At 38.0% G+C, this 24,715-nt stretch overlaps 1 protein-coding gene across 4 annotated transcripts in view; it reads left to right on the forward strand.

Annotated features, from left to right (window-relative positions):
- The window catches only part of peak1 (pseudopodium-enriched atypical kinase 1), a 110,491-nt gene that overhangs the window by 28,178 nt on the left and 57,598 nt on the right, over nt 1-24,715 (forward strand). For 2 of the 4 annotated variants that reach the window (XM_017430004.3, XM_017430005.3), the window contains exon 3: nt 23,874-23,950. The exons of the other annotated variants lie outside the window; for them this stretch is intronic. The gene's annotated coding sequence lies outside the window, so the exon portion shown is untranslated. The remainder of the gene's footprint in view (nt 1-23,873; nt 23,951-24,715) is intronic. 4 annotated transcript variants of the gene reach the window in all.

Raw genomic sequence — 24,715 nt, forward strand, 5'->3', positions numbered from 1 at the left:
CAAAACAGCTCTTGTTTTAACAATAAGGACCTCATGTTACGTCTCCAAGGTTTTTTTCCTCCTCACAGGTCAGTAGAAATAGTCTTCCTTCGTTCTGCCTCTCTCAGCCTGGCGAAGGAGCTCCTCTGTTCTTCACCCCACACACTCTTGCTCTTGATAGTCCAAATTGAACTTGTCGTTAAGCACTTAGCTTAAGTATCAGAGTGGAAGAAGGCAGTTTTTAGTGCTGCAAGAGGGGGAAAAAAAATGAAATGCTGAAAAGATCAAAAAGTCTAGTGATAATAGGTGTTCACCAGCCATTGGTTGCATGTTTGTGTTGCAGATGCAACAGCAGCTGACTTTGTGTCATTTTCTAAATTCAAAGTGGACTGAATAGCCTCTGTGCTAATACTTCTTAGTCTTTTTTAATCCCTAAAGAAATATTTCTTTTAAGTCTGGTTCTGTGGGAAGGTTATGAAAAAATATCTAACAAGGTAACTGCTAGTTTAAAATGACCAAGACCAACTTCAGTCTCCTACATTTTATAGCAATTCATGTGAATGCTGTTTCATACATCTTTACACCACTGTCATCACACAGGTAATTGCATGAATTTTGGTTTCTGTTTACAAGTGCTAATAATGCCAGCAGCGACTTGCTGTGTCATTTTCTGTGCAGTCTGAGGCACTAATATATTTAGAACTAACTGTGAAAAGTGAAACTGACAGCAGTGTAACGGTTTAAATAATAGTTAATGCATGAACCGCCATGAAATTTTAAAGATTTAAGTTGCTTTAAGATGGCAAAATCAACTTTAGAAGAGGATCAGCTTCAACTAGCCAATATTTGTTTGTCAGTACTATCTGTGTGGACTCACTTCCAAAGTGGATTTTGTTGTCTTAAAACAGGGATGTCAAACTCAGTGACACAAAGGGGCTAAAATTATAAACTTGATCCTACCTAAGGGCTAATCCCGATCAATATTTTTTTAAAAAATACACAAATTAACCTTGGTTTTAGATGTAATATGTCAAATCATTCATATAGAAATACCAAACACCTTTTCCCAGTTTCATATTATGTAGATTTTAGAGCAAACAGACTTTAATAAACAAAGAAAAATTGATTGAGCTTAAAACAACATCATTAGCATTCTTCATTAAAAAAGCTAAAAATCCATCAACAAAAATCCAATCATACAGCGACTAACATTACCTTTAAAACAAGAAGAAAATACTAAAAGAGACTATATACACTGAAGCAGACACTTGAGTTAATGATGCACATTAACTTTAAGTTGGATATCTCGGATATCTCGGATATCTGATATCGTTTCTTAGCTTCAAGTTCATCAACAAGAGTTTGATCGTCCTATTTCATGTTCTCTGGTACCCTTTCAAAATCAAAGATTACTGAGAAACTGAAACTTAATTTTCTTGGTTTTAAAGTCAATGTCACTTCACTAAATAGGCTCAGTTTTTTAAGAAAAATGAGAAGCAATAGAGGCTCAGTTTGTCATAAACTGAAGGGCCAGATCTAATAAGATTTTAATGTCTTGGGGCCAGATAAAATGTTATCAAGGGCCGGATCTGGCCCACAGGCCTTGAGATTAACACGTGTCCTAAAACAACTCCAGTGTTCAAAGTTTTGTAGAGTTTTATTCAAATACTATCCATATACAAGTCCGTTTCACGTACCATTTGTTTATGTGACAGTGCGCAGCGCTTTTTAAAATCATAACAGTCCAACGGCTAAAACGCATTACAAAGACACGTGACATTACAAAGAATGCTCAAACTCCGTCGTGTTGCAACGTGATACGACTCCCGAAGCCTTCTTCGCCCAATCCACGGCTCTGCCTGCATCCTGTTGCTGCACGTTTCTCACAAGCTCAGCTGTTTATGGAATGCAAGGCTGGAAGAGTTGAAATATTTCTCAGCAGGCTGGCGTGGATGTACAAAGTGCCACTACGCATGTTTACCGAGGGTTTTCCAAGTTTTTTTCCAAAACTGATTTTAAATATTGGGAATGTCCTATACAGTCTAGGCAAAGAAATAATTATTATTATTGAGATTTTTTTAGTTTGGGCTCAGTACAGGAAATTAGAACAATGTGATGCTAATTATTTTGCACTAAATTGCAAAACACCATCTTAAAAATGTTAAACTTCTGAAATTAGATTGTTTTATTGTGGACTTTTACACAACATCATTTTTGCATTTAGCAGTTTCATTGATGAGGTTTAGTGAATCATGCAAACTTTGAATTCCATACAGTTATAGAGGGATTTCATTCAGGCCTCAGTAAATTGTTTTTTTTTTTTAAAGAACATAACAGTACAATTTCTTTTTAAGTAGCTAAATAAGTGAGAACACTGGCTGTTGTTTACTGCAAGTAAAACACTGAATATTCATAATTATTTCACATAAAAAACTAAATTCATGAAAGGTCTAGGACTGAAGGAATACAAATTGCCCGCTGAGTTTTTAACTATGACTGAGATCATCTTATGTTGATAAATGATGATGCTGTAGTTGTTTTGATAAACCTGATAAGTCTGAAGGAGCATCTAACAACACAAAGCTCTGTTATTTGAGAACCGTCTTTTTACTTCGTAATCTCAGTGCTGTTCACGTTCAAGAGCTGACTTTCATGGTGACCAACAGCAAAATTAAAAGTCCATCAGTGTTTTTTTGTTCTTGAAGAATCTTAGGGATTAGATTTCAAAGGGCTAATTTGGGACCGATGTGCTAAAAATAGAACAAAGCTGTAAAACTCTGCAGGGAACGCCTCTGCTCTGTGTTCTAATGAGTTTTCTATGCATCGGAAACAGTGCTGATGCAGTTTGCCATCTTCCGTGTCTTGTGAGGACCCGGTATTCATATTTGTAGCACTGATAATGAGGGTTGAAGTTTTCAGCTTTTTTTTTCTGCTGGAAACATTGTGGGACTTTCATGAGAAGTCAGTCTTTATTATTGTTTGAGTGTCAGAAACAGATCAGCTTCACAAGATCCTCTCCAGGATTTCAGATTAAAATTATTCAGTAATGCATTACTTCAGCTTCTTTCTTTTTCTTTTTTTTACTGCAAACTTTGCATTTTTGGTAGGATCAGCTAAATGGAAAATATGCAAAGCCTCAGGCATATAGGATAAATCAAAACTGCATTAAAAAAAATCCCACAGTCACAGTTGGCATATACACTAGATATGCAGTGATGCCTCAGGATATGCTGATGTTTTCTCTGCACTGACGTGCACTTCACAAGAAAGCAAAGCAGCAGTTTTCCTTTTTTCCTGCCCATGGAGGATTGTCTCAAACTTTGAACTGCTGAAAACATGTATACAGCACTACTGACATGTGACTGTAAACACTTCTGGAATATCTTATGGGTTTAGGTCTTCGGACAGTTTGGAGAATAGTGGAACTAGATGTCCTGATGCATGCTCAATAATCCAGATAGATAAATCTAACAAGGCTGTCAAGTTTTCTGGACTGGTTCTTCTTTGTTGAAATGTTTCGTCTTTTATCTAAAAGACTTCTTCAGTCTGAGGAGCTGTAAACTCAGTCTTATAAGCAGCAGCTTCACACAGTGAATCAATCAGCTGCTGGTGACACCCAGAACTAGTTGTTCACATGCAACCAGTGGAACCAGATGTTTTCCTTACAAGACATTTAAATATAATGTTATATCAAACTAAGTTCATCAAAATGTTGGTAAACTTCAAACAAAACTACTGCTAATAAATAAATCTTATAATATAATCCTGCTGGAACAATGTGGACAGCAGTATATTGTTTTGTGCTTTTAGTGATTTATTTGAACCGTTCTATATCCAGGGTAGAATGATTATTCTATGTAGGTGCATTATTATATACAACACATTTGTAGGTAATTATTATTTTTTTAAATTTTGCTATCAGGGATTAATATATTCCTTCATTTCACTGGTCCAGTGGATCAACGTAGAAGGAGATAAATGTATTTTAACAGGAAAGCTGAGCCCACCTGTGACCACAATTTCCACTTCATAATTCTTTCAAAATAAACTAAGGTGGCAGAGACAAATTCTGGAAAGCTATGAGTTGTTTCTCTCTCTGTCTTTCTGTTGGTTTTTCTTTTTTCCAGAAGGGTGATTGGGAGGTATGTGTTGTGTCACTAAAAGCAACCCGAATGGAAAAAGCACCTGAACGTTTGGCTACCAGGTGATGGTGGCGTAAAAAAGGAAAAAAAAAAAGGGGAAAAAAAAGTCAAACCTGTTGTCAGGATGTCAGCATTAATATGCATATTTTTACTTAGACAATGAATATTGGAAAATCACTTCCATCCATAGATTATAAAACAAACAACAAATTTCCAGAACAAGAATTGGGTTCACAAGTTTGAATCTGTTGTGAATTTTCCCAACCCACACAAGGTCAGAATTATACATAATTCATGCTCAAATACATCCATACACCAGTCCTAATATTTGGGTAACTGTCCCTTAGCAGGTTACACTTTGACCACAAGCTTATTGTATCCATCAATAAGTGCCTGACATCATTCTGGCTGGATATTTGACTCCTCTTTTTGGCATAATTGGTAGAATTCCTTCTCGTACAGAATTTAATGTTGGGGCTTTGGGAAGACCATTCCAGAAACTTAATGTTAGCCTCATTTATCCATTCAGTTGGAGCGCCCAGTTGAGTTCAAGTATCAACTATTGAGTTGTTGATTTAAGATGAAGTTGAAGATTTGAAGGTAGTTCTCTATCTTTGTTATTCCATCAATTTTGTGCATGATGCAGCCACCACTGTGCTTGATAGCTGGTACCGTGTTCTTAGGTTTGAAAGCCTCACTTTGACATCTCTAATCATTATATTATTTAGTTTCATTTTTAGATTTTGTTGTGGGTACGTTCTGTGGGTACATACACATTTATGCCTACACAGACATGCACCACCATCCCACCACATAACATCCGGCTAAATGTTGGAGGCAACAACTGGAGGAGACAGTTTCTTTCTTCTCACTTTAGCTTTTTTTATTTTTTGGGGCGATTCTATAAAATCCATGCCATCTGCTTCTTTGTCTCCTCCTTTAGTACTTTGTTTTTGTGTTTAGCTGTCTTTCTCAGACGGCCTTTAACAAGCTCTTATTATGTATTTGAGTCAAAGTGAAACCTTCAGAGACATTCAGCAATCAGCCCAGGGCAGGAAGTCAATATGAGCAGGCTGTGCAGAGACATTATTCTCTACTTAACAATCATCACCCTATTCTCTCTTTCCTGTCATCCTTTCCTGTTGTTCACTTCTCACAGAGGTTGTTTATAGGACCTCATTGTCTCTGCTTTTGGTTTTTCCATTTCTCTCTCTCAAATGCTGTTTTGCCTCAAAAGACAGATGATGCACATCCAGTGAATGCAGCAAACGTTGTTGTTAGTTGTTGTTTTTTTTCCTGAGATGTCGACAGCGTTTAAAGGATCAGTGTCCTGCGAACGTTTACCAATGAGACATTTTGTGTGAAATGAGAAATCTGGTTCAGAGAAGTTGATCCAACAGCAACAAAAAGGCTTCCCTCTCACCCCTTACCTGTGCACACTGGAATACCAAAGAAATAGTTCGCTAAAAAACTTTTTAAAAATTTGGGCCAAGAAGCTGAAGACTCCCGCCTGTACATTCAGACCTGAAAGTACATCTTTTATCAGTCCTGGTCCAAGAATTCGGTCCTTTGATGATCCAAAAACATTTTTGCGATCATTCTCCCGATCTGTTTTTTTACTTTCACTGTAAAACTGCTTGAAGACAGACAAGTTCATCGCACCTGAGGTATTTTATATGTGTGTAATGTTTGTGTCATTGCTAATTTTGGTGCAAAGGTTAATTTGAAGTTAAAGTTAGGTGTTGGCGATATTCAGCTTTATGAGTTTCCTTTAGTCACAACAGACTTGTGAACTTTGACTTTTTTAGCTAAATAATATTTGAACCTCAACTCTATGAATTCCGTTTTTTTTGTAAGACTAGGCAGCATAGATTTCCTCACACTTCTTTTGTGATATATAGTTTTAGTGAGTAATTTTTCCAAAGCAGGAACTGTGCTCAAGTCCGCATATTTTTGCACTTCAATTATTCAAACTCTCATTTTATTCCTCTGCTCTCTTTTAACTTACACTGTACTCTTCAGCCCCCTCAGCCACTCAGAGGGCAGCCAAACATGGTTGCCCTATTAGATAATGGTTTTTACCTTCCCTTCTCCATGTGCGCATACTAAAACTGTGAGTCAGAATTTTATGGTCATAGATTAACATTGCTTCGTTTTTATCACTCCCCACCACTTTTATGTTCCCTTCTCTGGTTAGACTATCATATTTCCCTCTCCTCTGAATATTTTATGACATGATGCCTTCTTCTGGCTCAGAAATGTGTCAAAGCTAATCTTATGTGGCTGTGTTTCTAATACTGTCCTTTGCCCTAAAAATTAGCAGCACTTTTAAGCTCAAATGACCGTCAGAAGTGCTCAACTTGTTTCATTTCCAGCTCCTTAAGAATTACAAGTACAGTGCCTCGGCAAAAGTTGTTTTCCCTTTTAAAGTGTGTATTGGGATGTAATCTATGCCTGAGGTCTTGATAAATACCTTACATCTTGTCATGCTAGTCTTGTCTGATTTTCAGTTTTGTTTGATATATGAAAGGTTTCAAATTACACCAAAACCTTGGGCATTTTTCTAAATTTCACGTTTTGTGAAGTAACCACAGGGTGACACAATGACACAGTGGTTAGAGCTGTCGCCTCCCAGCAAGAAGGATCGCTTCCCGACCTGGGGCCTTTCTAGGCGGCGTTTGCATGTTCTCCCTGTGCTCACGTGGGTTTACTCCGGGTTCTCCGGTTTCTTCCCACAGATCCAAAACATGCATGTTGGTTTCATTGGTAACTGTAAAAAACTGACCCCAGGTATGAGTGAGAGCGTGTCTCTATGTGTCCCTGTGATAGACTTGCGACCTGTCCAGGGTGCCCCCCCCCATCACAAAGTGATGACTGGAGATAGGCATCAGCTTCCTGTGACCTGGAAAGGAAGAAGCAGGTAAAGAAAATGGATGGATCGATAGATGACATAACCACAATCTATTCAGCTAAAAAGCCTTTCATTTTTTGGCGGCTTGATTCATAATTGAATAATACACTAGAAAAATATCACACAATTCAATAATATTGACAAATTTCAACAAAAATACAACCAAGGCTGTTCTCTATTATTGTGTCATGACTTAAGCTACATCGTTTTAGGATAGCCATGGGAAAGTACCTGTAAAAAAAATGTTAAACCTCACAATTACTTATAAATGAAAGCTGCGATTAAATTTAGGTCTACAGGTTACTCCTGTGCTGTGTTACAACCCTGGAATTCATTTGCTCATTCTCCACGTGGTTTGAAGAACATGTAATCCACTGAGTGGCGGGCGCCCTGTCAGGCTGACATCCTGGTGTACAGTGTCTGTATCTCAGACCGTGCTTTTTTTATGCCACCGTCCTTTCAGCTTGATTACTAGATTCAAAGCTCCTCAGCAGATGGAGCATGAAACAGGCACCAGCGTACATCGCATTTATCTTAAAACATCCCTGTAACACATGTTCAGACAGTAAACCAATGTAGACCAGCTGTAGCTAGTGGTGCATATTAACAACCAGAGTGCTGTTAAACACAAAATGTTCTCCCTCAGCAGGGAGAACTCTCTTGTCACTGAAACAAATCTGACAGAGAGGAGAAATATTCATTTAGACACTTAATATGCCTGTCACAGAGAATAACTACATTGCAGATTTCCTTGACTGTATTTTTATCAACTCAATTTATTTGCCCTCCTTTTATAATTTGCAGTTTATGCTTTGATGGCTTCTTGAATTAAAGTCAGAGGTCCTGACTTCTGGTATAGTTCTGTGGTTGCAATGTGGAATATTCTGCAATGTATTTTTTTATTATGAAACCACTTATAAAATTACATTTCCTTCAGAAATTCCTTCCTTTAAACTGCTTATTAGTTCCACCGCTATCAACTTCAAAGCTTGGATATTCTGCATGTGTTGCGCTGGCATGTAGAGGCACAAACAATTCAGCCATTATCAGTCTGAGTCACTGCGCTCCCTGAGCTCAACCTCCCCAATGCAGAAGCCCTTTCAAACGCTTTGATCCTGTTAATAATTGTATGCTGTGCAGCTGAAAAAAGAGGGGCACGTTTACAAGGCAGCAGAATGCTGTGAACTGATAGGGGCATTAATAAGAGGAGAGGACCACTTGGAATGTTTTGTGCTGTTTTAGTCACCACGCTTTGTTTTCTTTCCGCCTTTTTCACTAAATATGGAAAAAAAAGTGCAGAATAGTCTGAAAGAGTCTTTGTCAAAAGACAGCAAAATTGGTATAAATTTTACAAAATACCGGTGTCTCGTTTAATGAGGCTGCTGCCACATTTTGATTCAAAGGCTTCTGCTAAAAAGACTATTTTTACATTAACTTTTATCGTTAGGTAATGTCATTTTAATGAATTTTAAATGGCTTTGACTGGCCAGAGGCATGAGCAAGTGGTCCCATTTTTTTCCTCCCTTTTCCATTGGGGTTGGGGATGGATTACAATGACATTTTTGTATTTTATTGTAGTCACTGGAAATCACACTGCCCTGTTGTTGTGTTATTCTCTTAAGGGCAGTGATTTAAATGCTAATGCTTATGTTTTTACTGGGAGTCTGAACTATAACTCTGTGTATAACAAAAGGCCTCGTTTTACTGATTCCCTGGTGTTTTAAGCAGTTCAGAGCAGTTCAGAAGGAAATTTATATTAAATGGTTTTACCCTTTTAGTAATCTAATCATAAAAGAACCATATTTTTACTCTTTCTGTTTTTCCCTGGCTGGAATCATTGTTTTACTTGTTTGAATCATTTGAAGGCAAGTTGACATGATGTGTTGGGTTTCTCCAAGGCCTTCGCACCAACTGGTAAAATAATTATAAGTTTAACTGCCCATGCTTCCATAAAATGAGCACATTATTTTTTTTTTCTTTTCTTGCATATTCTCAGTGCATTTTAAAGCAATATGAAGCCACCCAGTATTCTGTACAGCTCTTTAGCTTGTCGAGTGAGTAGATTGTTTGATAAGTAGAAGTTAAGTTGACGTGGTCACCTCTTCTGTGACCACATACTTCTCCAATGAGACTTCTCCAAACTGGTTCCGAAACAATTTTTGCATTGTGTGTTGGGATGAAAGTTGTGCCATCTGTTTTCTGTAATTCCCACAAAAACACCAGTGTTTTTGGATCACCCAATTAAAAGGGCTTGTTGAGGGTTATAATGGACTGTTAGTTCCACAATGCAGTGGTTAAAGGAACCTTCGTTTTTCTATCTGCAATAGGAACACTTCGATTGTGCAACTCTCAGCTGATGGTCAGATCAGCCACGTTGCTAAAAGATACACCATTCAACAACAACAACAGAGGTCTCTGTAGTCGGAGCTGTGTGTTGTGGATCTTTGATTTAATTTTTAAGGCAGTGTTTGAAAGAGCACTACAAACATTCAGACAAAGGAATTACAGAAGCCAAGACTCATATGACAGATCAGTCTGCTTTGTGCTGCACATGCTCAGAGAACACCACATCATAGCAGACTATAATGACAATTATGTAGTTTCTGCTTCAGCAAGCAAATGCCATTTTAATTGCATGGATGCTGAAATAGCGTTCAGCTTTTTCTGCCAGTCAGCTTACTTTTGGACCAGTCACATCCCCTTATGTCACTCAAGAGCCCCTATTGAGCTAAGTAAGTGCCTATTTTGAAACAGGAGCTTAAAAAGACTTGATAAACATATTTATAAGGACCATAAATGGTCAAAGTACCGCCGAACAAAAAGAGGCAAATTATCTCAAATGATTATTAGCACTGTGAACCAGTCCCTTGTGGTTCACAAGCACTGTCTCCTGGAACTGCTGTGTCCGATGCGAGCTTCTGTGTTTATAATGTGGGTGAGTTTTCAGAACATGGCCTCTTGTGTTGTTTTGGATATGAAGTTGTTCTCAGTTAATGTTAATTAACCCTTGATAGCCTTGGATGTCCATCCATCATTTGTAAGAGCAATAGTACAAGTCTTGGATGAGTTATGAACAAGTGTAGCTTATACTTACTCATAAGGGTAATAATATTGTTCTGTTACTTTCAAAGTTATAGTATGCTATGGCTTCCATTTTGGTTTGGCCATGTCTGAATTATTAGTCAGGAGCTACTTGAAATGCCAAAGGGAGTTTGTCAAGTTTTTTTTATCCTCCATACTTGTAATGTTTACATTTGGGTGATACCTTTTTCAATAAGTGATGAAGTTCTGCTTTGAACCAGCTACACCAGTAGGAAGTAGCATTTAAAGCAAAAACAGTCTTTTAAATTATCTGGTTAATATTTGATTTTTCTTTAAATATTCAATATTAAGATTAGAGCCTTTGATATGAAAAAGAAGACAATGACTGGAGGAGCTCTGTTGGAAAACAATTTTGTGTGTCACTACCAGGGGCCATTAACATAAATAGAAGAATGATAGTTTTAACTGTATTTTGATTATTCAAAAAAATCACTGCCCACTCTACAAAACTAGCATATAGCTTGTGTTTAATTGCTCACTCTTTTGCCCACATTGTGACGTAGTTTCCTCTGCTACATTTACAAAATTTTTTAGGGAAAAAAAGTTTAGCCTCTCACTCAGAATTCTGCAATGTAAAGAAACATACAAAAAGCTGGAACAGTGTTGTATTTAATAAATACACTTATGCCAAAGATCTCTATCGAATATTTTGGTATAAATATGATGTTGCAACCCTCTTGGACACATACTTACCCCTTATTGGATCACTTCATGGATCCAACTTAACAGTTCAGTTTGAAATCTGAACACTTAATTTAATACGTGTTCATTTAAACATAGCAAGTAATCTGTAACAGAATCACATACCTTATTGATTTGTAGAGTTCAGCAGTTTTTTATTTGCGACTTGGTCGACAAATTGCACTTACATCAGGACTGGAATGTCATAAATGTCCAAAAAATAAATTAGAACGATAACAAGATCTGTGTTTCATTCCTTCTTTTCTTATGCTTGCTCTTAGTGTTGAATATAAGCTCTGATGTGAGAGCTGTAGACCTCCGATGTCAAACCCAGCTTTGCTTCGTTTCTCTCACTTTCTTGTCATAAATGACTTAAAGGTGAAATGAAAAGTGTTTTGAAGCGAATATAAATTTAAAGAAAGTCATAAAAGGTATTTGTTATCAGAGTCTTTCATTAAAGAAAAATACACTAATTTAAGATTATTAAGAAAATATTGTAAAAATTTCTCTTTGGCATTCTCCATGATCACTCACATGTGTGACGTATCCAGTGCCAAACACAGGAACGCCAACAAGGCAGTAAATAGCCAATATAAATAGTGTGGGGGTGAAATGGATCAGTGTGTAGCAATTCATAATTAATTGTTTAGATGACCCAAAACTCCAACAGCTGTGTCATTCTTCAGCTTCCCAAAGGACAAGACAGTTTGATGGATGTGGTTAGTTTAGAAAATTACAATCGAAAGTCTGATGACTGACTGTGCAGGCAACGTTTTGAAGAGATATAAACCTTCGATTGAAGAACCACCGCCTTTTGCTGTCCAACCTCCACCTGCTGCCCTGCTGAAACTCCTTGCAGACTGTGTGACATCATGTAAAGCTTGGGGGTTCACTTGTGAAATGCGGTGCTCTGGTTTCCGACAGCATCACCACTCCANACACACACACACACACACAAAAGAAAAAAAAAAAGGGTTTTCAAACTGGTACTCTTGTTACAGTGGTCTGCCACAGCTAGCCCCGCCCCCCGCCTCCTTCTACGTCACCAACCAAGGATGTAACTCCACCCACAGAATCACCCCACTTCAGGATTTCGACACAAAAATTCTAAAAACAAGTCTTTAATGTTTTAAATCAGAGAAATATGCCACAGAGGGTTTCATGATCGTGTTTAACTAAAAGAAAAACATGAAAGCTCATTATTATTTTTTTTAATTTATTTAACCTTTAATCATCGATTGAGAACCTTCTTTGGTTTCCACTATAATCCCATTAAAGTAGACCTTTATGATCTCAGAGCTCGATAAGAAAATTGATTTACTGCGGTGAGAGGTAAATTGTTAATGCAAATATAAAATGGATCAAGTGTCAAATCCTTCACTCTTTTTATGGAGATCATGTAAGGAAGTCATTATAGTGACAAATCTGTGATTTGCAGAGTCCTCCCATCTGCAGAAAGGACAGTCGTTAGTGAAGGACAGAGCGATAGATGATCCTCTTCAGTTTCCTGTCACTCCATTTTGAAGAAATGATAAAAAAAGAGGAGTGAGGGATGGCCAATCTGACAAACGAAGGGGTAGATAAAGCTGATGGAATAGAAAATGTGCAAACTTTTGCAAGGGTGGTGATGGAAACCAGCTGTTAGTTGAGGATTCAGTGGTGTTTGTGTGTGAAAGCACAGATGACAGGAATATTGATGCAAGGAGTTTTTGCCTGGCATTCAAACACAAAGCTAACCATTACAGATGAAAGGCGGTGAACCTTAATGGCCCGGTTGGCCATAATGGGGTCTAACCGCAAGCATTTTTCTTGGAAGTCGTCTCGCATTTAGTGCGGTAGAGACTTTTTGTAATAGTTAGCTCTGTGAAGATTGAGAAGTCACAGATAATCCTGATCCGATGACGGAAAGGAATTATTCACAGAAACAATTATTTTTAGCATCATTTGGTTGGTTTGGTTTCTTGAGAATTTATTATTAAGATTATAAATAAACAATGTTCCTGTTCTTAAAAAAGATTTAAAAATATATATGTATACTTTGCAAATGAGCCCCTCTTGTGTTTCCAAATGAGTTTTCGCTAACAAGTATTGCTGTTCAGTGTCTGTAAACCATCTGTAGCCTAGCGTAAAGGAAGACGCCGTATCATCATTAAGTCCTGCAGTCACATGAAGAGATTAGATCAGTAATATTTTCATGGATTTATCTTTTAATCTGATCCTCGAGATAGAGAAACATCAGTGACCGCAAGGCCGACAACGGTTCTCTGTTTTCTTTTTCTGGTAATCCATCTCTTTTGAAACCCCTTGTTTCTATCAGCTGTCTCTTTTTTTAGGAAGGCTAATTTTGGCAACCCTTGAGTCTGATTCAAGCCCTCCTCCTTCATTTTACTTTAATCCCACTGGTTTTCTTTTCTGACTCTCCTTAAACACTCCACAGTACCATCATATTCTCCGTTTTGCCCTTTTTTTGTCTTTCACGTTCATAGCTTTTTAACAGCATTATCAAACACCAGGTGCAATTTGCATATTTCATTCATTGCATAAATCGCATGCTCGTTGTAACGTCTCATAAAAATGCCTTACAGCAGCACCCTTTAATTTAACGAGCTCTGTAACAGAAATCGCTTCTTTTTACAAACCATGACCTTGTAAGACCCTCGTACCCCCAGTGGCCTGACTTTTTTGGACCCTGCTCCTGCTGTGTCAGAGCAGTTTGGTCGAGATGTCGGCACAGGCGAAGGGCCAAGCTGGACCTCAACACGTCATCTGCAATCCGCCGTGACATCTGCATTCACATCACCTTCGTGGTCAAGGAGCAGGCCTGTTTAAGGTAATTTTGTTGCTGAACAGGCACGAAGACTAAACACAGGAAAAAGCTGGTAGTCATCGACTGTCTGTCTTAAAAATGCCATGGGAATGCAGGGAACCTTTCATCCAACGTGACTGATTTATTTTGGTTGTTAAATTTAATAGAAGTCACTCATAGGGCCTGGTTTGTTTTAACATAACGTCTCCTAAGTCTGTCAGAAATGAGTAAGTGTGGAGGCAGCAGCGGAAAGTAGGCGAACGAGCCGTGGAAACACTGATGGGTTTTGTTTTGACTGGCTTGTTTGGGACGTGCTCATAAGTCGCAAACATTTTGGCGAGTTTAGTACTGATGGTTTTTCTCTCAAGAGTATTTGAACTGGCAAAAGAAAGTGCTGCAGAAACAGCAGCTGGTAGCCTTGGCACATATCTGAAGGCATAAAAAGGTCCAAATAAGATAATATTATGTCTTTGCAGAACTTGTTGACATTTTGTGTACTTAGCTGAAATCTGAATGTGTTTACTGCGCTAAGTTGTCACGCCATACCAGCACTACTTTCAAAGGGAGTTCAAATAACAAATTCTCCTTCCATGACTCAACTCGATTTAATCTTTAAAAGTTTCTATTTTTGCCCTCTGTCTGAAAAAGAGGGTCCTTCAAACCCAGATATTCAGACCACTACGCTGCAAGATTTATTATTTTGATGCCTTAAAAGTCACTCCATTTTCTGGAGTAAAACCTTTTTATTTTATTTTTTTACAAAAATAAAAGCACGAACATTCACAAGTATTTTTGTTAATCCTTGGATACAGCTGCTGCCCAATCTCTTATTTGTGATCATCAGCCACAGAAATATAAAGCACCTCTGTCCCACTGCGTCCGGCAAAATTTTTCAACGCTGTTCTATTTTCAAGCGTTGACACTCCTGGGAAAACAAAAAAGAAGCATTTTTATGTGAACATTCATATCACGGTTCCCGTAGCAGCTCTTTTTTTTTTTAAATGAGTTTATTGAAAGTTAATTGACTCGCTTCCCAAGCACTCGCCATGCTGCAGGGTTCCCTTTGTGTTTTCAACTTATTACTATGTCAGTGTTAAATAATACATATTTAAAAACTGGTCCAAATCTGCCCGTTTTCATTTAAAAAGCATACTCCAGTAGATTAAATAATAAATGTGGAGGTGGCTGAAAAGGTGGGCGGAGCTCAAGATGATGCGGGTGCGATAAAGTCGGAGGTAAGCAGCGAAATAATGTGCACGGCCTAGAATACAGCTTTGCAAGCCGACCAAACAAAAATAAGCCATGATTTTCAAAAACTGTCCGTGCTAAACGTGGCTGCACGGCTCGCTTGTCGCTTGTTTGCCGTCACTCAGAATTCTGCGACTATTTACTTGCGATTTTGAGTCTTCGACTAGTTTCCAACAGCGGCCGCCCAGTGAGATACTACTTCTACCAGGCTGCTTGGCTGCTAACACATTTATTAAATTTGCACTGTGGCAGAGCAGGAGATGCTTGTGCTCAAATCCACATCAATGGGAGGCCTGACAGCTGTTCCATTGCAGTCCATGGCAGCAAAATGTAAAGTTAAGAGGCATCGTGGAACTGATACGTCTCATTGGGAATTCAGTTCTTCTGGGAGGATTCAGTTTAACCCTTATTCTCTCATGTATATATATATTTGTCTCTGAGCAACATGAGCTCTCAATAAGATGATGATAGGACTATTGGAGACATTGGTCAGACATGGGCGTGGGGGGGGGCATGTTATACATTTGATACCAAGAGGGGAAGTCTGCTGCTTGACTGGCTGTGTTTTTATGGTTTTCACCTTTTCAAATGTAAAATAAGCAGCTGAGAAGGAGAATCTCAGTGTTTTGATTTGTTTTTCCTCCCGTCACTCTCTTTCTTTCTGCGACTCCATTCTGTTGTGTTTTGGCTGTCTCATCATAAACCACTCTCATGCTCGTTCCCTCCCTCCCTTCCTCTGTAGCTCTTAAGCTCTGCCTCCCTCCCATTCATGCACCGTCTTCATATCCACCAGGCTTTTCATGTGTCTCACATCTCTCATTCACCCTTCCAGCCACTGACCGGATTCACACCACCTCCTCGTAAGTAGTTCGCCACAGTTGTGGAGCCGCTAACGTTCATTCCTCACCTCCCTCCACACGCTGTTCACCAAAGCTGCGACAACTGTTGCTGCGCGTTCGGCGCGACACGCTCTCTGGGCTCAGAGACACAGATGGACACAGATGGACACAGATGATCGCAGAGGACTTAAGGGATTTCAGGAGAAAATGGTGTGCATCGGTGTAGATTAGATGAAGTGAGTTGAAGAGATGCAGAGGAGGTGGGGTCACAAGCCGGTCTCTGCTTCACAACTGTGTCCTGTCTTTAGTGTCAGGGGACTGGAGACGGGACTTTCAGCACTGACTGGATACCTTCTAATTTAACAGGATGTGTGGCTTTGGACAAACTGGCTCATATTTTAATGAAAGTTCTTCATACACAAAGGTATCTGGAGCTGGTTAGTCAGTTTTGCTCAATAATGATAGTTTATTCCTTAGAAAATCTGAGTTTTATCTATTACTGTTTATTTGTTGAAGTGATTTGGCTTTTTTTGGATCCAGCCTGCAATGTGATGTCCTGATCAGTGATTTGATCCAACATTTTTTCCCTTCTCTTCTTCCAAATTTGCATCGGAACACTTTTCTTTTCCCCCACTTAAAAACGGTTCCAATTAGATTTTTTTTTTTTATCTGGACTCAAAGACTCATGGAAATTTAAACTAATATAATTTCTTAAACCATTTTTGCACCACATAATAACAGAGTCTGATGGTGATAAAGTAAACTGCACACTAAGACTGAAGAATAGAAATTAGTTTTGACTTTTCAAACATAACAAAGACTCAGTGTTTGGATGACTGTCACCATAATGCAGTTTACCTGTTACTGTTTATTATTATTGGTATTATTATGGGATTATCTCACTCTTCCCTCATATTTGTTTGTTAGCTCAAAGCAGGAAAACAGAACACAGCTGCCTGTTTGCTGATGCTGTGAGGTCTAAGTAACTTTATTTTACAAAACAGGATGTATTCAATTCTTGTTTTGTATTCAGCATGTTCATCAGTTGACCCTTGGTTTCTTCCCTTATAAAGCAATGGTAGTGGATATTTTTTTCCTTTCTTTTTGTTATTAAGAAAGAAAGAATCCCGTGTCACAGATGCCAAGCCATCTGATCTGTACTGAAGAAAAGCTGGCTGCTAATTCAGTGAGAGTTTCTGTCACTGTTCTAAAACTCAAACGTTTTGCCGCATCCTAAAAATAATCCAGGCACACTTTCAGGCTAAAGTGTTGATTGGCATGGTTTCATGCCTATTTTTTATTTTTGTCTATGTTTCACCCTTGTGTGAGAACTGAGGGCTGGCTAATGCAAAACTAACTCCCTGGGAAACAAACCATGTGGAAGTCATGATCTACGGACAGCAGAGAAGTATAAGATGGTTCTTGCCAAAGATAAGTTTATTTAACTCTGATTAGTTAAACAAAAGTCATAGTACAGTTTCTAACATCAGGTTTGTAAGCTTTGCTACTAGACTTAAAGCTTGCATTTATTTTATTACAGAATCTAACATCAGCATTTAAATCTTATTGTAGTTCCCTGCCACAGATGCAGACTAATCACTGTGATTTCTTTAGGTTGGAAAATATTAAGTCTATAGCCTTCAGTTACTGGCCACTACTATCAAAAATACACAATCAGTGAAACTCACAGAAAGTAACCATTAAATGTACATCTACAACTGAGTAACTTTTAGAGTCAACCTGACCCAGCTCAGTGGTCTAGTGGTAGAGTGTCTACCTTGAAACTGGGAGGTTGTGGGTTCAAAGACTGGGTCATATCAAAGACTGTAAAAATGGGACCCATGCTGCTTGACACTCAGCATTAAGGGTTGGAATCGGGGGGCTTAGATCACCAAATGATTCCCGAGCGTGGCACTGTTGCTGCTCACTGCTCCTACAGGGGATGAGTCAAATGCGGAGAACAAATTTCACACACTTAGGTGTGTGACAATCAGTGGTACTTTAACTTTAATTCAAGTTAGCCTCCGCAGCTAATTAATCTTATCAAACACGAAAATTGCTATAACTCATTCTTTCCTAGGTTATTGAGCTAAAGCTCGGTGTGTTAGTAGCTGAGGGTCATCCATGTCACATATTCTGAAAATTCACAGGTCATGTGAGATCTTTGTTTAAAACTTTGGCTTGCAAAGCGGTGGGTGATTCCTTCAAGGATTTCTAGTTTCCCAAAGCAGAGCTTTCACCTTTAATACCTTTTAAATCTTATTAAAATCTTTATTTCCTCAGTATATTGTTTCAAACCTGTGATGAGGTGAAATTAAGGAAAAGAAAATAATATTAAAACAACCATGGTGTTGTAGTGTAAATAAACCCTCGTAAGTTTAACGCTGGCTGTTAAGTAAAATCAGAATAAAAAAAAAGTTTAATTTCTGATGCCTTCCTCCACCACTGCATTGTTTTACTCAACCACAAAAAATCTAAATGATCAATGGAAGGAGGCCGAATCCCTGAAGACCTATTACTAACTTTCATTCTTTTTAATTGCTTGATTTCTTTTTCCGCTTACTAAGAAGAGTTTCACACTCAAATTAATTAGAAGAAACACAGGCCTGGGTGCAGCATTAGAGACACGACCTGGGACCGTCTGCACAGCATCAGCTCTGCCACTAAGCTTAAGGTCTGAAGCGACGATTTGCCTGTGGTCTTCCACTGAGCCATGTTGTTGTGTAAAAACGTCCTGTGCCTTGCTGGACTCAGCCACAGGCTTAAGCTATACTGAAGACACCTCGTTTAGGAAAAACACAGGTCTTACTTTTTAAGACAGGCTTAGCTTGCGCTGTAATCCCTTAAAGCAAGTGGTGTGGAAGTAGCTTCTTGTTGGGGTTTTTTGGTGGGATTTTTTTGAAGCATAATCAGCTTAATGGATCATAGCATACTGCTGAAATGTCATTAGGTAAAACAGGAAGGTTGTTGTCCTCATGTTGTAAAGGCACTTAATGGAATATCCTCCAAACAATAGATGCAACCACAGTCTAGCTAAATGCATGTGGTCAGCCAATATATCCTCCTTGGCAGCTTTTCATGTGATTGATAAACTGACTGATTCTAAACCCTTAACAACTTAATCCTGATTTTAAGTAACTGTTATGCACAGTTAAGAACAAATGACTCAAATCATTGCTGGTATCAAACACCATGTTTTCTGGACAGTTTGTAATTTTACTTTCAATAGGTACATTGTTCCCTTCAGATTTAGTTGTTTCTGTGACCGTGTTCCCTGAGTCCATCCTCACTGCAGTCAGTGGGAAAAGCTATTGAGTATTTTAGAAATTGAGTTCTCTACTGAATAATTAGTCAATTAATCAAGTATTCAGGTATACATGCATCACGCCAGTAGGGGTGGGAATCTTTAGGCACCTCACAATTCGATTTGATTATGATTCAGAGGGCTGTGATGTGATTATAAAATGACAACTGATGCATCTTGATTACCTGCGAATATCAGGTTTGTGAATAAAGACCCGGAGGCACCTGGTAAGCTTAAGATATTTATCCAAAACACTGAAACTGAAATACAGAGACAGCTTACGAATCAAAATGACTATGGCGTATTTTACATATATAAACACTGATGTATATATTTTTATGCCTAACAAAGAGTGCACAATAACATATGCCAAAAACTTCTATTATTAAATGCTGCTGACCAACACATAGCATAGATGCTAATTTAACATTGGAAACGCCAAAGAAAAGCTAACATGATTAGCATTGTGTCATTACTGGAAATCTATACACAAATCAAACATTTCAACGTCAATATTAAAGACAGTCATGTTATGAGAACTTCAGCTGTTACTTAAATACAGTATTCAGGGTTTAGAGAGGAAAAGATGTAAAAACACACAGCATTTTTCTAAAACACCAGTTACTGCAGCTCTGCTGGGACAAACTGTACCAACTAGTCTGCTGACTCTCTTAAATTGGCAGCACAGATTAAAGTTACCAAAATCGATTTTTGACGTTTGAAAATCAATCCAGAATCATCCGATAGATGCATCTAAAAATGGATAATAACCACTACCCTCATATGCCTCATATGCGAGTGGTTCCCAACTTTTATACATGACGACTTTGATTTCTACCCAGAATAAATGGTTGGCCTCCCCTTATTACTGTCAGAAATGGTTCCACTTTCATGCTCGCACATGTGCCAGCGCACAGTGAAAGATCAATTTGGGTATTCATTGATGAGAGAAACTCTTTCAGGAACATTTTTTTATTACAAAAATCCCTAACACCTGGATTTTTTATGTGCTTACCCAGGGATGAGATAACAGGATGTTTGTGACATAGTTCTGTGAAATATTTCTTGGACACTGAATCAGTTTGATCTCCTCATTATGGCTGACATATTCTAAGTCTTCTATGCTGGAAATGTAGAAGTCCCAACAATTCAGGATTTCTTTATTTCTTTAATAAGACACATCAGTATTCATAAAAAGAAGCTTCATTTCTTCTAGAAGCTTGTCGCAAATTTGTGCGTAAAGATGCACAGAGCCAATGTTTTTTTTTCACCTTGCTTACGCATTGTCACAGGTTCTTACTTGACATTTTCTTAACTATTTCCTACAGTTTGTGCATGATGATTGAAGAAGCTGCAGTGAAGGCCCTTTTAATTAGAACCATTTCTACAAAATTTTTTATTTTTACATGACTTTTCATCGACATAGTCCCAAACCTTTGGCTTTCCGGTCTTTTTCTGACTTTCTCCTCATTATTTTCCCCAGTTGCACACAACATAATCTTTAGCATGTTGTATTACAGTAAGAACTGTCCCTGCACACGGCGTCAGCCAAGCAGTACGCACTCCCCTGGAATAAACACAGCACCGAGTCAAAGATTTTTTGCCTCAAGTGCTTTTTGTAATCGAGTTACTCAACTTACTCAATGAATCATCTCACCCCAAGTGTTAATAAGACTGAGTAGCCAGACTAATCTTTCAGAAATTAGTCAGGGGCTGAGGAAAATGAAGCTGATCTGGAAAGAAAAATAAATAAATAAAAACTTCAGTGAAGCTCTGAAGATGTCATTAATTCAGTGTCAGTCATCTCATACTACAAAGACAATTGTAAAACCAAAAACGTTCAAGAAATCTTCTAAAACCAACATTATTTTTTTTAAATATAAAACTTATTTCAAAACCAAAACTANTATATATATATATATATATATATATATATATATATATATATATATATATATATATATATATATATATATATATAGTTAAGTCTGATATATTGATCTACCGTTTAAAAATACCATCTATTGAGCAGTAAACAAACACTTGTAGATGAGTCATAAGACCAGCTAAAATCCAAATTCTCCTTCTTACATCGAAGATCCTAAATACACCTTTCAGACAACAGCAATACAGTAATCAGTACATTTATTTTCAAGCCAGTCATGCTTTGAAAAATTAAAAATAAAAAGATCACTGAGACAGCCAATTACAAGCCTGCTCATGTCTGAGTGTGCCAGTCGACAATTCAAGCTGCTATTATTATAGTCGACTGTAAAAGCAGCAGCTACTGCTCATGGTGTCCCTGGAAGTGCCCACCCGCCCTTCGTAGGAGTCAAGCGACAGTCTGCCAGAGCTGTGAGTCCTGTGGTGGTGGGGGATTTAACAGGTAGCAGATGGACTACTAGAACCAGCTGTTGTTTACGAGGCGTGAGGGAGGGACTGTGGTTAACGCAGTTCAGAGGCAAGGACATGCGTGTAGCGACACCTGCAAACACACGCTGTGATTGAAATCTGCTGAGTTGTTCAAAAACAAACACTGTTGCACTTCTACGCAACAACCTTGGAAGAAGAAGGTATCAGATTAAATTTAATAATAATTGCCAATTGTATTTTTGCAACGTTATGCATGTTATAGTGGTCGACATGGCTATGTTAAATGTCTAGTAATGTTTGTATTATTCAAACCAGCAATCATCAAGCTCACAAGTCTCTGCAACTTTTATTTTGTGGGTCAAAAGCTGAAATAATTAGGAACCACTAGTCTAAACCATTAAAGTCAACTAGAGGTGTAGATAAGAGCTTCTTTGGCAGCTCTTAAGTCTGTTTCACAGCTCTGTGATGACAGTGTTATTCTGGGTTTAAATATCAATGAAAATGCAATGTAACAAGCTGCATTAAGAAGTAATGCTTAAAAGTACTCTGACTGTACTTCTGTTTGTAAATAGTATATTTTGGAAGCTGTTGTGGATGGTCTCATGACATAACCATTGTACTTCCATCTGTTAACTGAGAACATTTTCTGAAGCAGAAACAGCTAACAAAGGGAAAATATTCACCTCAGTAAGCATTCCATCCCTGAAATGTCACTAGAAAAAGCTAAGTTTGATTAAACATTGCTTTGATTTATTTATAACTAATTAGCTTTTATTTAGGGAGTTATTTTAGACAGATATATTATTATTGCCCACTGCCGTGAAAGGTGGGTGATCAACTAATTGCTTACATGATTGTGTGTCTGTCCGTATGTCTGTTAGCAAAATATCCCATGAACCACTGGATGGATCTTAATGAAACTCTGGATGTACATATACATAGTTTTAATGTGGATAATAGGTTAAAACACAGAAAAACAAATCTTCAATTTAGTGGGGACAGGGTTTAAGGAGTAACATTCAAACAATTCAATTCTTGAAGTAATCTTGCAACAGCAAATGAATTTGTTCATTTTTACTCAAACAGCTGTGGGGAGATTAGCTCTTGTTTGTTGCACTGCTGTACTCCAACTACTATAATGCTGACATATTGGATCCATGTGTTGTTGAGAAAATAAGAAATAAAATCCAACCCAACCAATACAGTAGTACTAAGGTGCTATTTTTAAACCAAAACTACGTTTATTCAAAATTTGCTCTCACAAACGTTGACAGTTTCATCACCGCATGACTTTCAAGGATTTTTATCCATTTTCACTGTTTGACAGATCATTTTTCTTTTCTAAAGAAAATAAATGGGCTCATAAAAAAAAAGCCAAGGCTCTTTGGAGGACTGTGGTTATTTTCAACACAAACAAAATGCTTCATCTTCACATGCAGCAGTGCAGAACATTAATAGAATTTTAAAAATGGGATGACGATTTTGCGTTTTTTTTTTTTTTTTCTATTATTTTTCCCCCACCCCTCTTTTGTAGCATAGCAACACTCATAGAGCCAGTTCTTTTATTTCAAATCGAGAACATCAGACTGATTGTACAACAAAGGGAGGCTAAATTTGGCTCAGAAGCCGTTTCAGTTCACCAAGACAAAGTCTGTCTCCCTTTACAGTTGGCATCAAACCCACCGACTGGATTAGGGGGAGCTGTTACTGTCTCGTTTATTTTCAGCACAGCAATGTCAGAACTGGATTGTCACATGTCTGATGCTTAACTCAGCATTGTGCGTATATTTAAAAAACAAAAAACAAGACGCTAACCAGTAAACTGGGGCTTTCAAAAACCACAGTGTTCTTGTCTTGGAGTTCACTTTTGGACTCAAAAGTCCCTGGGACATATTGAAAGTTAATCTGCATTTCCTGTGTCGGTGTCGTGCTTTGGGCTGTGATGCGGCGACAGCTTTTCAGCACAGAGGGTGAAGATGATCTTTTCTTGGCCACTAAATACGCAACAAAATGGGACTTTTGTGTGACGATGCAGATGTTGCAGAGATGCTCAGACGAATTCCATTTTCAGGCACAAATTCAGATGGCTCGTTATGTTAAGCAATACCTAAAGACACCTCACATGATCAGAGAACACGCATGTCCATCTGAACACTTATATACAAATACAAAGTTTTATTAAGCCATATACGATATGTTTGTGTTTTCATTAAAGGTAGAGTGTTGAGAGCATAACCTTAGGATTCAGTTATGTACATTTGTGTTGTAAGGTGGCTTTAAGGTGTTCTGTAAAAACATATCTGAACAATAAATTCCTTTTCAAAACGAGCCAGGAAGTTGAATTAACAAAACGCTCTCCTCTGTCTCCCTCCGTTTTTGTTTTGTTTTCCTCTCTTTCCCCTTCCATCTTCCTTTCCCTTTCCTCTTCCTTCACACGTTGTCTGTGTATCTCGCCCGTCTCTGCCTCCTGTCTCTCTGTCTTCTGAAGGCTCCAGAAGTCGGTGCTCTCTGCTCCACCAACTGGGACTCCATGGCTGCCAGCGCTGCTGCTTGATTCATTGCTATGTGAGTTTACTTCTGTTTTCTGCAGGCATGTATGCACGTCTTGGTCCATCTGTCTGCGTCAGTGTCTTTTTCTCAGTTGGCAGCTCGTTAAATTGCTTGAATTTTATGCACAACCAAGCTTTACTGTCCTCTCTCCTCTTTATCACGTTAAGTTTTACTGTAAATCTTGAATTTATTTGGTTGAGAATAGTTGAAATGAAGTTTATTTTTGAATTAATTTCAAATTCATTAAAGACTTCAATATTTTATTTCCACTGTGTTTAATTATTGTAAATGTTAAAGTGCTTTATATAGTATTTCTCAATCAAGGTGTCAGAGCTGTCAGAGAGTATTTTCCTGCCATTGAGAAGATTTTTTTGGGTTAATAGTTTTTCCCAAAGACTTCTTAACTTACAAAGGAGCCTGGGATCAATCTGTCTACGTTACAGTTCATGAAAAACTACCTGAACTATGTTTTCTTGTCACCAATTGTCAGTTCATAGCTTGATAATTAGCTTCTAAAACATTTGGCATTAGGGATGTCCCAGTCAAGCTTTTTTGGAATGATCCGAGTCATTTAGGATTATGGATTAGCAAGTATGGAGTCCAATACTTGCATTTCTTTTACAGATTACATACCACAGATAAATAGAAGTTCTTAAAATCAGTGCCGTTGTGTGCTTGACACCTCAGTAGCTCTGCATTGCAGTAAAGAAAACGTGTTTGTATTGTTCCTCATATTGTTCTTTTACTATCAACAAAGAAACAAAATGTGCAAGGTGATGG

The sequence above is a fragment of the Kryptolebias marmoratus genome, linkage group LG11, assembly GCF_001649575.2.
Source record: "Kryptolebias marmoratus isolate JLee-2015 linkage group LG11, ASM164957v2, whole genome shotgun sequence".
Taxonomy (NCBI): domain Eukaryota; kingdom Metazoa; phylum Chordata; class Actinopteri; order Cyprinodontiformes; family Rivulidae; genus Kryptolebias; species Kryptolebias marmoratus.